At 44.6% G+C, this 11,536-nt stretch overlaps 1 pseudogene; it reads left to right on the top strand.

Moving 5' to 3' along the window:
• Positions 1 to 505: 505 nt before the first annotated feature.
• On the top strand, positions 506 to 1,527 carry LOC146811085 (28S ribosomal RNA; annotated as a pseudogene).
• Positions 1,528 to 11,536: the final 10,009 nt, after the last annotated feature.

Raw genomic sequence — 11,536 nt, 5'->3', positions numbered from 1 at the left:
TGTGCAATTTATAGATGTGTATTTTTATAGATGTGTGCTTATAACAATTTAGATACAAATGTGTACATCATGTTTATTGAAATATTTTGAATGAAGGATAGGTATCAAATAATTACATACACATAATCACTACATGCCACACATTGATTATTGATGTCCTGCTTATCATTCTTTAATTTCTCAGGACTGTTCGTAGACAATTTTAAATTGTTGGAATAGTACTGCAGGGTGTACTATCTCTGGCCTATACGTGATCCCTGTTCAAGAGAAGAAAACGTTCAGTGTGGCTGTACTCTGGAGTGCACAAATGTTGTATTGTTGGAAGCAAAACCGATTTGACGCTAATGGGCAGCATAGTAACCCAAAATGAGCCACCACGTGGTGGTACAGAAATAGCCAAATGCCTCGTCATCTAATTAGTGATGCGCATGAATGGATGAATGAGATTCCCACTGTTGTCCCTACCTACTATATAGCGAAACTACAGCCAAGGGAACTGGCTTGGCAGAATCAGTGGGGAAAGAGATTCTGTTGAGCTTGACTCTAGTCTGGCACTGTGAAGAGACATGAGAGGTGTAAGATAAGTGGGAGGCCCTTGGGCCGCCTGTGAAATACCACTACTCATCGTTTTTTCACCTACCCGGTGAGGCGGGGGGAAAGCCCAGTGGGGCTCTTGCTTCTGGTTCCAAGCGCTCGGTGCCCGCCGGGCGTGACCCGCTCTGGGGACAGTGGCAGGTGGGGAGTTTGACTGGGACGGTACACCTGTCAAACAATAACGCAGGTGTCCTAAGGCGAGCTCAGGGAGGATAGAAGCCTCCTGCAGAGCAGAAGGGCAAAAGCTCGCTTGATCTCAATTTTCAGTATGAATACAGACCGTGAAAGTGGGGCCTCACGATCCTTCTGACTTTTTGGGTTTAGAGCAGGAGGTGTCAGAAAAGTTACCACAGGGATAACTGGCTTGTGGCAGCCAAGCATCTATAGCGACATCGCTTTTTGATCCTTCCATGTCTGCTCTTCCTATCATTGTGAAGGAGAATTCACCAAGCGTTGGATTGTTCACCCACTAATAGGGAACGTGAGCTAGGTTTAGACCGTCGCGAGACAGGTTAGTTTTACCCTACTAATGATGTGTTGTTGCAATAGTAATCCTGCTCAGTACGAGAGGAACAGACATTTGGTGTATGTGCTTGGCTGAGGAGCCAATGAGGCGAAGCTCCCATCTGTGGGATTATGAACGAAAGCCTCTAAGTCAGAATCCCCTCTAAACTGTAACGATACCGCAGTGCCATGGAGCCTCGATTGGCCTGGGATAGCTGGACTCTCTAGAGGGGGCCGGTGTGTAGAGCCGCTCGCTTGGGTACCGGACAGAAGGGGGACACCTCCATCGCCCTTAGTGTACCTCATGTTTGTGGGGCATCCGGTTCTAAATCATTCGTAGACGACCTGATTCTGGGTCAGGGTTTCGTAAGTAGCAGAGCAGCTACCTCGCTGCGATCTATTGAAAGTCCTCCTCTGAGCCAAGCTTTTGTCTTTCCGTGCGTGGGTGCCTGCGGACGCACTCCTCCACCACACCCAGGGATGGATCCCTCTGCCGCCAGGATGGCGTGAGGGACGCAGAGGGGGCAATGTGGGCTCGCCCTCCGGGCAGGGGGCCTCCCCTTTCCATCCCTGTACCACCGAGGTGCGAGGATGAAGGCCACCATCCCTTGCGGGTCAGCAGGCTGACCAGATGGCCTGGCCCAACCGGGCCCCCCTTCCCCCTTCTCCCAAACAAATCGAGCAGGGGGTGAGCAGCCCCGGGAAGGAGCCTCCCGAGCAGCGGCCTCGGAGTGCCTGGCCACCCTCGCCGTCGTCGGACGGCAAGGGTGACTGGGTCTGGCAGCCTCAGGCCATCTGGTTGCTGGGTTATTCTGGGCCATCTAGTCACCTGGCTGTGTGACCAGATGGCCCTGCGGGCTGGGTGACCAGATGGCCCTGCAGGTCGGGCGACCAGATGGCCCTGCGGGCCGGGCGACCAGATGGCCCTGCAGGCTGGGTGACCAGATGGCTGGGCTGCCGTCCAGCCAGGCTTTCCCCAACTTTTGTCCTTCCCCAGGGTTCTGTAAGCCCCCACTACGTGAGGGCTTAATAGCCAAGGAAAATGGGCTCGGCGGGGAGAGGATGTGACCTGGGCTTAACCCTCCTTGGTTCCAGCAGAAGGTCCGGGCGCTGGGGACGGGGTCCACAGGGGCCTGGGGAGGCTCTCCCCAGCCTGGCTAGGGTTTGGAAGCTGGGACCGGGCCTGGGGCTCGAGCTCCGTCCGGTGGACCCCGGGGGCACCAAGCCATCGGAGGGTCTGGGCGCTGGGGACGGGGGTCCATCTGGGCCCTGGGAGGCTCTCCCAGGCCTGGGTGCGTTCAGAAGCAGGGACCGGGTTAGGGAGCGGCGGTGGCTGGCTAACTTTGCTCCACTGGCGGAGCAGAGATTTCTGCCCACCCCTAGTCTTGACCCCACTCCTCATGGGAACAGTCCTGCCTGAACTGCCAAGCTAGGTCCTCTCTGGACCAGAAACAAGCATCCTGAATCCAGTGGCACAGTGAGCCCGGGACCCACATCTGGGCATACCCAGTGCACTTAGGTTGAGAAAGCAAAAGACACACACATTTTAAGAACTTAGCACTTTCCTGCCTAAGCCAATGTGCCTTTCTGCCAGTGTCCAAGGATACTTGATTGTTCTTGGCTCTCTTGTGGTGTTATGTGCATTACTTCCAGACAGTGAACATTGGTTCTGGGTGTGGAGAGGTGTGGGTCTTTCTGACAAGATGGGTGAGGAGCAGCTGTGCATCTGCCCTGACTGAACTTCAAAGGGTAGCTTGGGGATTGCACCCAGCCCTTCCTGACTTCAGAAGAGGCCTACCCTGTCTCCGGCAGATGCTGCTCACACTTGGGCCTGCCTTCCCTTTGTTTCACTAGCCAGGCAGGAGCCAAACCCTGGGGAAATGGAAAAACTGACCAGAACCAGTTTTGGAGTTAGACAAAGGAGTGTTCCCCCAAACATGCTGGCACTGGACATAAACATGGCATCCACAGAACCTGAAATCAGAACACTCCTGGACATGTAAAGATCAGAAAAAGAGTTGTCCTGTTGCCTGAGAATCCCGAAGGAAGTCTGGACCTCCTTGACTTAAACCCAGTACCCCAGAAATGATTTCAAGGGTCAGCTGGCTGACCTTGTGTGAGTTAAAGAGACACAACAAGTTCCACTGGCCTTTCCTGCTTTCCAGCTGACCAGACCCAACTAGACCTGACCTTGTCCCCTTCTGCTGGCCTCTGTTAGAGGGAGTCCTACCCCAGAGTGCTGTCATCATGGTCCTGGACCCGTGGCTGAATTCTGAGTGTACTTCTCCCTGCCTAAATGAAGGTTCCACTGGATTTGAAGCAGAGTGACACTGAGGAGTGACATTGAGCCGCAGCATACTGCTTCTCACAGAAAGCTTCACCGGTTCCGAAGACAAGCAATGGCGAGCCTTGCAGAGCAACACAGTTCTCAACTACAAACCTCACTGGATCGGATGCCAAGTGATGCAGTGCCCATCAGGACAGCCCAGCCCAGACCCCACACAGAAGACAGATGGTAGAACTCCCAGTGGGACGAACCCCATCCTGTATCTTGCATGCTGACCATTATGGTCAGCCTGAACTTGTGACTTTGTCCTAGTCCGGTGAGACAAGATACCTGTAGTTGGCTCTCCTCACCTTTTGGCTCTATTCTTATCAGAAATGTTAATAATTCATAACACTGGTTCTGCTGATTGGACTTTTGTCATTTTGGTGCCATTTTATTTATGACAATTGACTTTATTCTTTTTTATATTTTGGGGATTTTTTCTGTATTGTGTTTTAACTTTATTATTGTTGAAGTACTGCATACATGCTTTACACATTGCCCTTAAGTTAAGCCTGACTTCTTTTGTGTCAAATAACTAGGGTTATTTACTTACTTTTGTGGTTCAGCCTGACAAGGATTGGGATTGTTCTTCGAAGTGGGCTCTCACCCACTTCAACAAATAATCCAATTTCTTACACTAATTCTAGTGCTTTAGAAAAACCTTTAAATGAATCAATAACAATAGCAAGATCAGAGTTAAAAGCTCTCGTTCTCTAAGGTTTGGCTGGTAAACAGTCCATTCACTGTGATTTTGAATGATCTGCAGTGACATTGATCTGTCCTTAGTTAAATTCTCCCTGATCTGTTACATAATTAAACGAATAAACTTGGACCTGGCTGCAGCTCCCTCTGGAAAGCCTGGCAGACAAGTGCCAGCTTTCATTTACTGCACTGTGTACCCAGAGCCTTAAAGACAATAAATAAGGGCAAAGCTTTAGGCCTTATGTGCTGGTATTTCAATGTCGTTGGAGTGCGCTTAGTTGAACTAAGCCATTTTTCTAAACATTGGCCTTTTCGGAGGTCCGACATTTACAAATTCTCATAACAAAACATGTCCAACCAACAGGCTGGAAAAAGCCACTATGACAAGCTGGACGGAGGCCGGTGTGCTTTTTTTTTTGCACTCGATAAAAATAATGTATCAGGTGTCATTAACAGAACCCATTACACACTTTCTCCTGACATTGGATCACAAAATGGCGATTTTTGTGGTTTCCTTTACAAAATCTGCATGCCCTCCTATATACTGGCCCTTTTTCAAACTTCAAATTTTGGCGGGTGTCACCTGCCAAGTTTAATGAGGTTAAACTCTGGGGTGCGGTAAACGTCACTCCTTTTGTATTTGTGATGCCTGCTCAAACACCTTTAGGGCGACACCATCCGCCAAGATCAGAGGCACGCCTTTCTAAACGTTTTATTGGGTTAAAAGCACCTGCCGCAGAGTGGCTTGTGCCCCCAGCAATTTCAGGCAGTAATGAAAACGTCAAGGTAACTGTGGTGATTAATGTACCTGCTGGAGAGAGATGGAGGTTTGTTTAGTCACAGTTTAACTCACATAAAGTAGCGCTGAAGGTCAGTGTAACTGCTACAAGGCATGTGAAACAATGCTGCACACCGAAGTGTATTTTATGGGGGGCGTAGCTTGGCGCCCAAGCTGAATGGTGGCGTGTGGGTGAGGCTCCCGACTCGGCCGGAGGATTCAGCGTTTCGCTGCACTTTTGTCGTTCGTTTGGAGACATGCGAGGGCATGGGAAGCTGTGAGGTTTGCAAGGAAAGGCTTCGGGATCCTGTAGTGTCGTCAGAAGATGCTTTTTACAGACAGTGAGTGCCCGTAGCGGCTATTTTTGAAGCGCGGCCACCATTTTTTTCTTTTTTTTTTCTTCGTTGCGCTTCTCCTCACAAAGTAATGCAAGTCTGCTCGTTTACCTCCACAAGTTATCACGCATCTATGCAAATGTATTGGAAGTTGTTTTTGAGCAGTGTCTTTTTTGTTTGCCCAGTTTTCTGGTGACGTCTCTGCGAATAAGGCTCCTGTCAGGTGTCAGCGGCGTGAGCTTCCTCCAGGACTGGAACAGAACTTATTTGTGGCGTGGAGGGCGTTGCCTCGATAGCCTCTGTTAGCATTTCTTCAGCAGAGTTGGCACGGGTGACTCTATGGTGATGCAGCTATGCTCCGCTCTCAGAAGCCGATGTCAGCTATGCAGTCCCTGATACTTCTTCACAATTGATATGCTCTTGTTTTTGAGGAGAGAGGTTAACTGGCGGATTCTCTGAGGATTCCAGATGAATGGTTTTTACGGATGACTGCTTTTACTCATTTTAATCATTTTTGTCGCTGTCGTCGCTGTACTCTGGACTGTGACACTTGGAAAACGCCTTTGTTCTATCAGCTGACAGGTTTTTTCTCTTCACTTCCTCTGTTCTATGACTCCTTAGTAGGCTTGGGGCTGGCTTGGCATCCTTTCCATTATTTGAGTGGGTGTTTTGTCTTCTTCCCCTCGCTGGTGTTGGCTTGCCTCATCACCCAGCATATTACTTCATGAGGCTGTGAATCTTTTTTCCTCTCTGACACTTGGCACTGTTACGCCTGCTTGTTGCTGAGCCTACCTTAATATAGAGTGTGTGGAGCAGCTTTATGGGAAGAACGAAGATAACTCACTCCATAAATTCCAAGCCAAAACACGTTTTTATTAAAAATTCGAAAATATTCTCTGAGTTCTCTAGGCTAACGGACTCTTCAGACCCCTCTTCTCAGGAATTAAATATTGCGATAGAGCCCCCGTCAACAGCTCAAGGGAAATCAAACATTAAACGTCTCAAGAAGGATCCTCCGTCACCACCCAAGCCTGTATCGATGGAGCTGCTTTTGGAGGAGACAAGAGCTCTTCGACCTTTCATGGAGGAGACTAATACAAAACTGCAAACTTTAACAGACAATTGGTCCCAGCTGGAGGCAAAAGTCTTTTCTGTCGAACAAAATGTCTCCTCATTTAAAGAAACATCAGTCAAGGTCTCGTGTCTCAACTCTCAAGTATCCACTCTCCAGAAACAGGTCGAGGATTTGGAAAATCGTAATAGAAGAAATAACCTCCGCATTTACGGCCTGGGGGAAGGTCTTGAGGGGTCGGACTCTATCTCCTTTTTCAAATTGTTCCTTCCGAAGCTGCTCTGTATGCCAGCTGAAACGTCCCTTAATATTCAGCGGGCACATCGTTTAGGCCGTATTCCATCACAGGCCTTGTCTTCATCAAGACCAAGAGGTGTTACTTTCTGGAATACACAGACTTGTTAAAAGTCCTCTCAGCAGTGAGAGCTTCGCCAAAGATTACATGGTCTGGTTCGTATCCTAAACATGCGAACTGAGCTTCGTTCCTTAGGAGCCAGATATGGCCTTTTTTATCCCTGTCTCTTCAAAGTTACACACAATAACAGGACAGTTACTTATGAAGATCCGCTGCGGCTGCAGAGCTATATCAACTCATGTAGACCGTTGGCTATGGATTCCTCGGGTTCTGTTTCATCTCTTAATGTTTGATGTGATAATGCATTATTTTTGCTAGTTGCATTTGCTAGTTATATTGCTGTTGTCCATAATATGCTTCTCGATATTTTGAAATGTGCCCTTTACAGGGTTAAGTTTTCTGTTTTCACGGTTGATGTCCTTACTTCAATCTCTTCTTTGGCCGCGTTCTTTTTTCTTCTCTTTCTTCTTTTCTCCCGATTGCCATTTTCACCTCATTTTGTCATGTTCATTTTAATGTTCTTTTCTTTTTTTTTTGCCTTCGCAGGTGCTTCTCCTGTGTCTCATGATGTCCTCCTGGCTGTCCGTGTAGCCAATCCCTGGATGTGTCGTCCATGCCATGTGGTTCCACCCTCCCCCTCGTGTTCATCTGGTTCCTTTGTGTGTAGGTATGTTGTCCCCTTTTTGTTTTCATTTTCTATACATTTCTATTTTTCTTCTCTTTCCTACTTTTTTTGCGCTCCTGCTTACCCTCTTATCTTGTGTGATGTTTAACCTCTAATCCCTCGCATTTCCCTTTTCAATTCCTCTTATGGTTCACGTTCTTTTATTCTTAAGGTGGTTTAATCCTAAATTTTGGATTTCTGGTTTTCCGTATTCTCCACACGCTCCTATCTTCTCTTGCTAGATCACAGCTTTGGCTCTGGCTTTGGCTCTGGCTGTCTCTGCTCTTTTTGTTCTCATTTCCGATTTCTGATATTATCTTTTCTTATTTTGTATCAATATTCTTTCTTTTACTTGACTCCTTATATTTCAGTTTTTGTATTGCTACTCTCCTTTATTCTTTTTTTATGAATATTCTACATGTTAATGTTATTGTTCTGTCATGTCGCTGAAGTTAATTTCCTGGAATGTTAGGGGATTGAATTCTCCCATTAAAAGACAAAGAGTTCTGTCTCATTTGGCTAAGTTAAACGCAGACATAATATTTCTGCAAGAGACTCATCTCACGGAGAATGAATCGCTAAAACTAAAAAGAGGGTGGGTGGGAGAAGTTTTCTTTTCCAAGGGTGACGGTAAGCGTAATGGTGTCATGATACTATGTCGCAAATCGCTCAAATTCACGCTCATTTCACAGGAGTCTGATGTTGATGGTCGTGGGATTTATGTTAAGTTGATGTTGAAGGATGTTCCAGTCTCTTTCTTTAACGTTTATGGCCCGACTGGTGGTGATGTATCTTTCTGGTCCTCAATTAATCAACAGCTCACCCTCTGTATGGAGGACAATTTCATACTAGCTGGAGACTGTAATCAGGTTTTTGACCCTTTTGTGGATAGGAATTCCAAAGTCTCATTTATCCCCAATAAGTCTCATAAATCCTTCGTAAATGCAATTACCCAGCATAAACTTTTGGATGCTTGGAGATTGTGCAACCCTACCACTAGAGAATATACTTTTTTTTCCCCGGTGCACCATTCTCAATCACGTATTGATTATTTTTTTATTTCCCACACCTTAGTGCAGGTACTCACAAGGGCAGAGATTGGACCCATATTACTATCAGACCATGCACCCATTCTAATTGATTTAGATGTTTTGCCCAAAGTTAATACTACAAGGAGGTGGAGATTTAATAACTCCCTTTTGATGGATCCGGAATTTTCCTCTTCCTTTGCAGTTTTTGTTGAGGAGTACTTCTCCATAAATGATACTGCTTCTTTGTCCTTCTCCATCATATGGGATGCCTTTAAGGCTTCACCAAGGGATTTCATTCTACAGTTTGTGGCCCGTAGACGTAATATTGCTCGTAAGCTTTCAAATTCTCTTTTGCACCATATTAAGAGACTGGAGCATTCTTTTTACACATCTAATTCGAAAGCTATTCTTGATACCCTTATAAAAGCAAAATTACTTTTTAACAACGAATCAACTGAAAATGTGTCATTATATTAGCTAAAATCTAGCGCTAAATATTATGGTGGGAAGAATAAGGCAGGAAAAGTTTTAGCTAGATATCTGAAAACAAAACATAACAAATTGAATATTGACTCTATTTATGACAGTAATTCCATTTTAAAATTTAAAGATGTAGATATTTTAGAAGAATTTGCTCTTTTTAATCAGTCATTATATGCCTCTGAAACAAATCCCTCTAATTGCACACTTTCAACTTTCTTCTCCTCGCTGCATATACCCCAGCAACATCCCCATGCTCAGTCTTCATTCGAAACAGACATCACGCAACAAGAACTTATGCTTGCACTCCAGCATTTAAAGAAGGACAAGGCGCCAGGACCTGACGGTTTCACTGTTGAGTTCTACCTCCATTTCTCTAAGCTGTTATTACCTAAGTTGTATATTTTGATTAATTCTTTTATCGCTTTGGGTAAGTCGGAGCGTTCCTTTTCAGATGCCCACATTTGCCTCATCCCCAAAGAAGGCAAGGACTTACGGTTTTGTAAAAATTACAGGCCCATCTCACTTGTTAACATAGACTATAAAATCTTTTCTAAAGCACTTCCCTTACGCCTGGATCCTATTTTTCCCTCCATCTTGGGCAAAGAACAATCTGGCTTCGTGAAAGGACGAGTCATTAGTGATAATACAAGATTATTTTTTAATATCTTGTCTAAGGCTCCGCATTTAAAGCACTCCTTTGCAGCTATAGCATTAGATGCTGAGAAAGCATTTGATAGAGTCGAATGGCACTATCTTTTTTATACCCTTAGATGGTTTGGCTTTGGCCCTAATTTTATTTCCTTAATTTCTCTTATATACTCCCATCCACGTGCTGCTGTTTGTGCAAATGGCCTTATATCATCCTATTTCAATCTTGGCAGAGGTGTACGTCAAGGTTGTCCTCTATCCCCCTTTCTTTTTAACCTGGCCCTTGAACCTTTCCTTTCAAAAATTCGCCAAAACCCACATATACATGGTTTTCAGACACCTAATGTTAACATTAAACTGGTAGCTTGTGCTGATGATATTTTACTCTTTATTTCCAATCCCACTGAGTCCATTCCCACTTTTCTACTAGAAGTTCAGGACTTTTCTTTGATTTCCGGATATAAACTAAATAGTGATAAATGTGAAATTTTACCGTTGACTAAATTCACTTTCAAAACTGACTTTATTTCCACTAACTTTGCTTGGAAATCATCACACATTAAATATCTAGGTCTATATTTTAAATCGACAATAAAAGAAACTGTAACCCTGTGTATGAATAATTGCTTTAAAAAGATTTCAGATCTCACTACTAAATGGAACCCCCTGTATCTTTCCTGGTGGGGCCGTTTAGATACTATTAAAATGATGCTTTCCCCCATAATCTTGTACACTATCTACAATATTCCGATCCCAATTCATGCTAAATTTTTTAAATCTATTAACTCGGTGCTATCCTCTTTTTTATGGGACGGCAAGAAACCCAGGTTATCGGCTTCCAAATTGCCGCGTCCTAAAACCGAAGGAGGTGTTAACTTTCCTAATTTTCCTTCTTATCACAAAGCGTTCTTATTACGACAAGCCTCCTATTGGCTACTTGACTCCACAGTAGATTGTCCTTTATGGACATCGGTAGAACGCTCGCTACTATCCCCATTTTCTTTTATTGAATATCTTTCCTTCTCTCGTAAGCCTCAAACACTATCCAATCCCCTGTTTAAATTCACTTCCAAACTTCTCCACCCTTTATACCCTTTGACTTGTGATACTCTTGAATCTTTTTTGGCCTCAACTATCTGGCACAATAAAACTTTACTAATATGCGATAGACCCTTTTATTGGAAAACATGGAGACAACGTGGTTTATTATGGGTCCATCAATTGTTTTCAGAAGATGGCTTTGTCTCATTTTTGTCCCTTCAGACATTTTACGGTTTGCCTGCCGCTTGTATATCTAAATATCATACTCTTCGCACTATAATACTTGACATATACAATCACCTTACTGGTAATTCTGGTGTCTCTCCCATTAATGCTTCCCCGTACTAAACCCAAAGCTTCTGTCCTATACTCATTTCTTCAATCTACAGGTACATTGAGGCAAAAATCCAAAGTTGAACTTGCTTGGGAGACGGATTTCAATGTCGTCTGGTCCCTACAAACATGGACCAAGATCTGGATTAAAATTCGCAAGACCTCACGAACGGCAAGTTTAACACAAACACTATTTTATGTTTACAACAGGATTTTACTTTCTCCCCACTCTCGAAACATTAGGTTCCCTGCAATACAAAATACTTGTTGGTCCTGTAGGTCTTCTGATGCCGCTCTTTTTCATATGCTTTTCCTTTGCCCTTCTGTGCATGAGTTCTGGGTCCAGGTTTGGTCTCAAATTAACTCAATATTTGGCATGAATTTCCCATTTTTTATAGGTGAAATTTTCTTAGGAAGCATATCCCCAGTATGGGATGATTGTGACATTAATGTTCAAATTGTAGATTTGTTAATTGCTGTTGCTTTTCAGCAAATTACAAGGAACTGGAAAGACTTTGCAAAAATTTCATACAAAGCTTGGTGGTATGATGTTTGCTATCATCATAGACTGGATACGTTTTTGCTTTTTCCTTTCCGCATGGCTGTGAAAAGAATTCAGCGGTGGTCACCTGTCACTACTTTTTTTGATAAATGTGCGATGCAGAGT

Source organism: Triturus cristatus, chromosome 7 (assembly GCF_964204655.1).
Source record: "Triturus cristatus chromosome 7, aTriCri1.1, whole genome shotgun sequence".
Taxonomy (NCBI): Eukaryota; Metazoa; Chordata; class Amphibia; order Caudata; family Salamandridae; genus Triturus; species Triturus cristatus.
The sequence above is the reverse complement of the archived record's forward strand: the minus strand, read 5'-3'. Positions and strand labels throughout refer to the sequence as shown.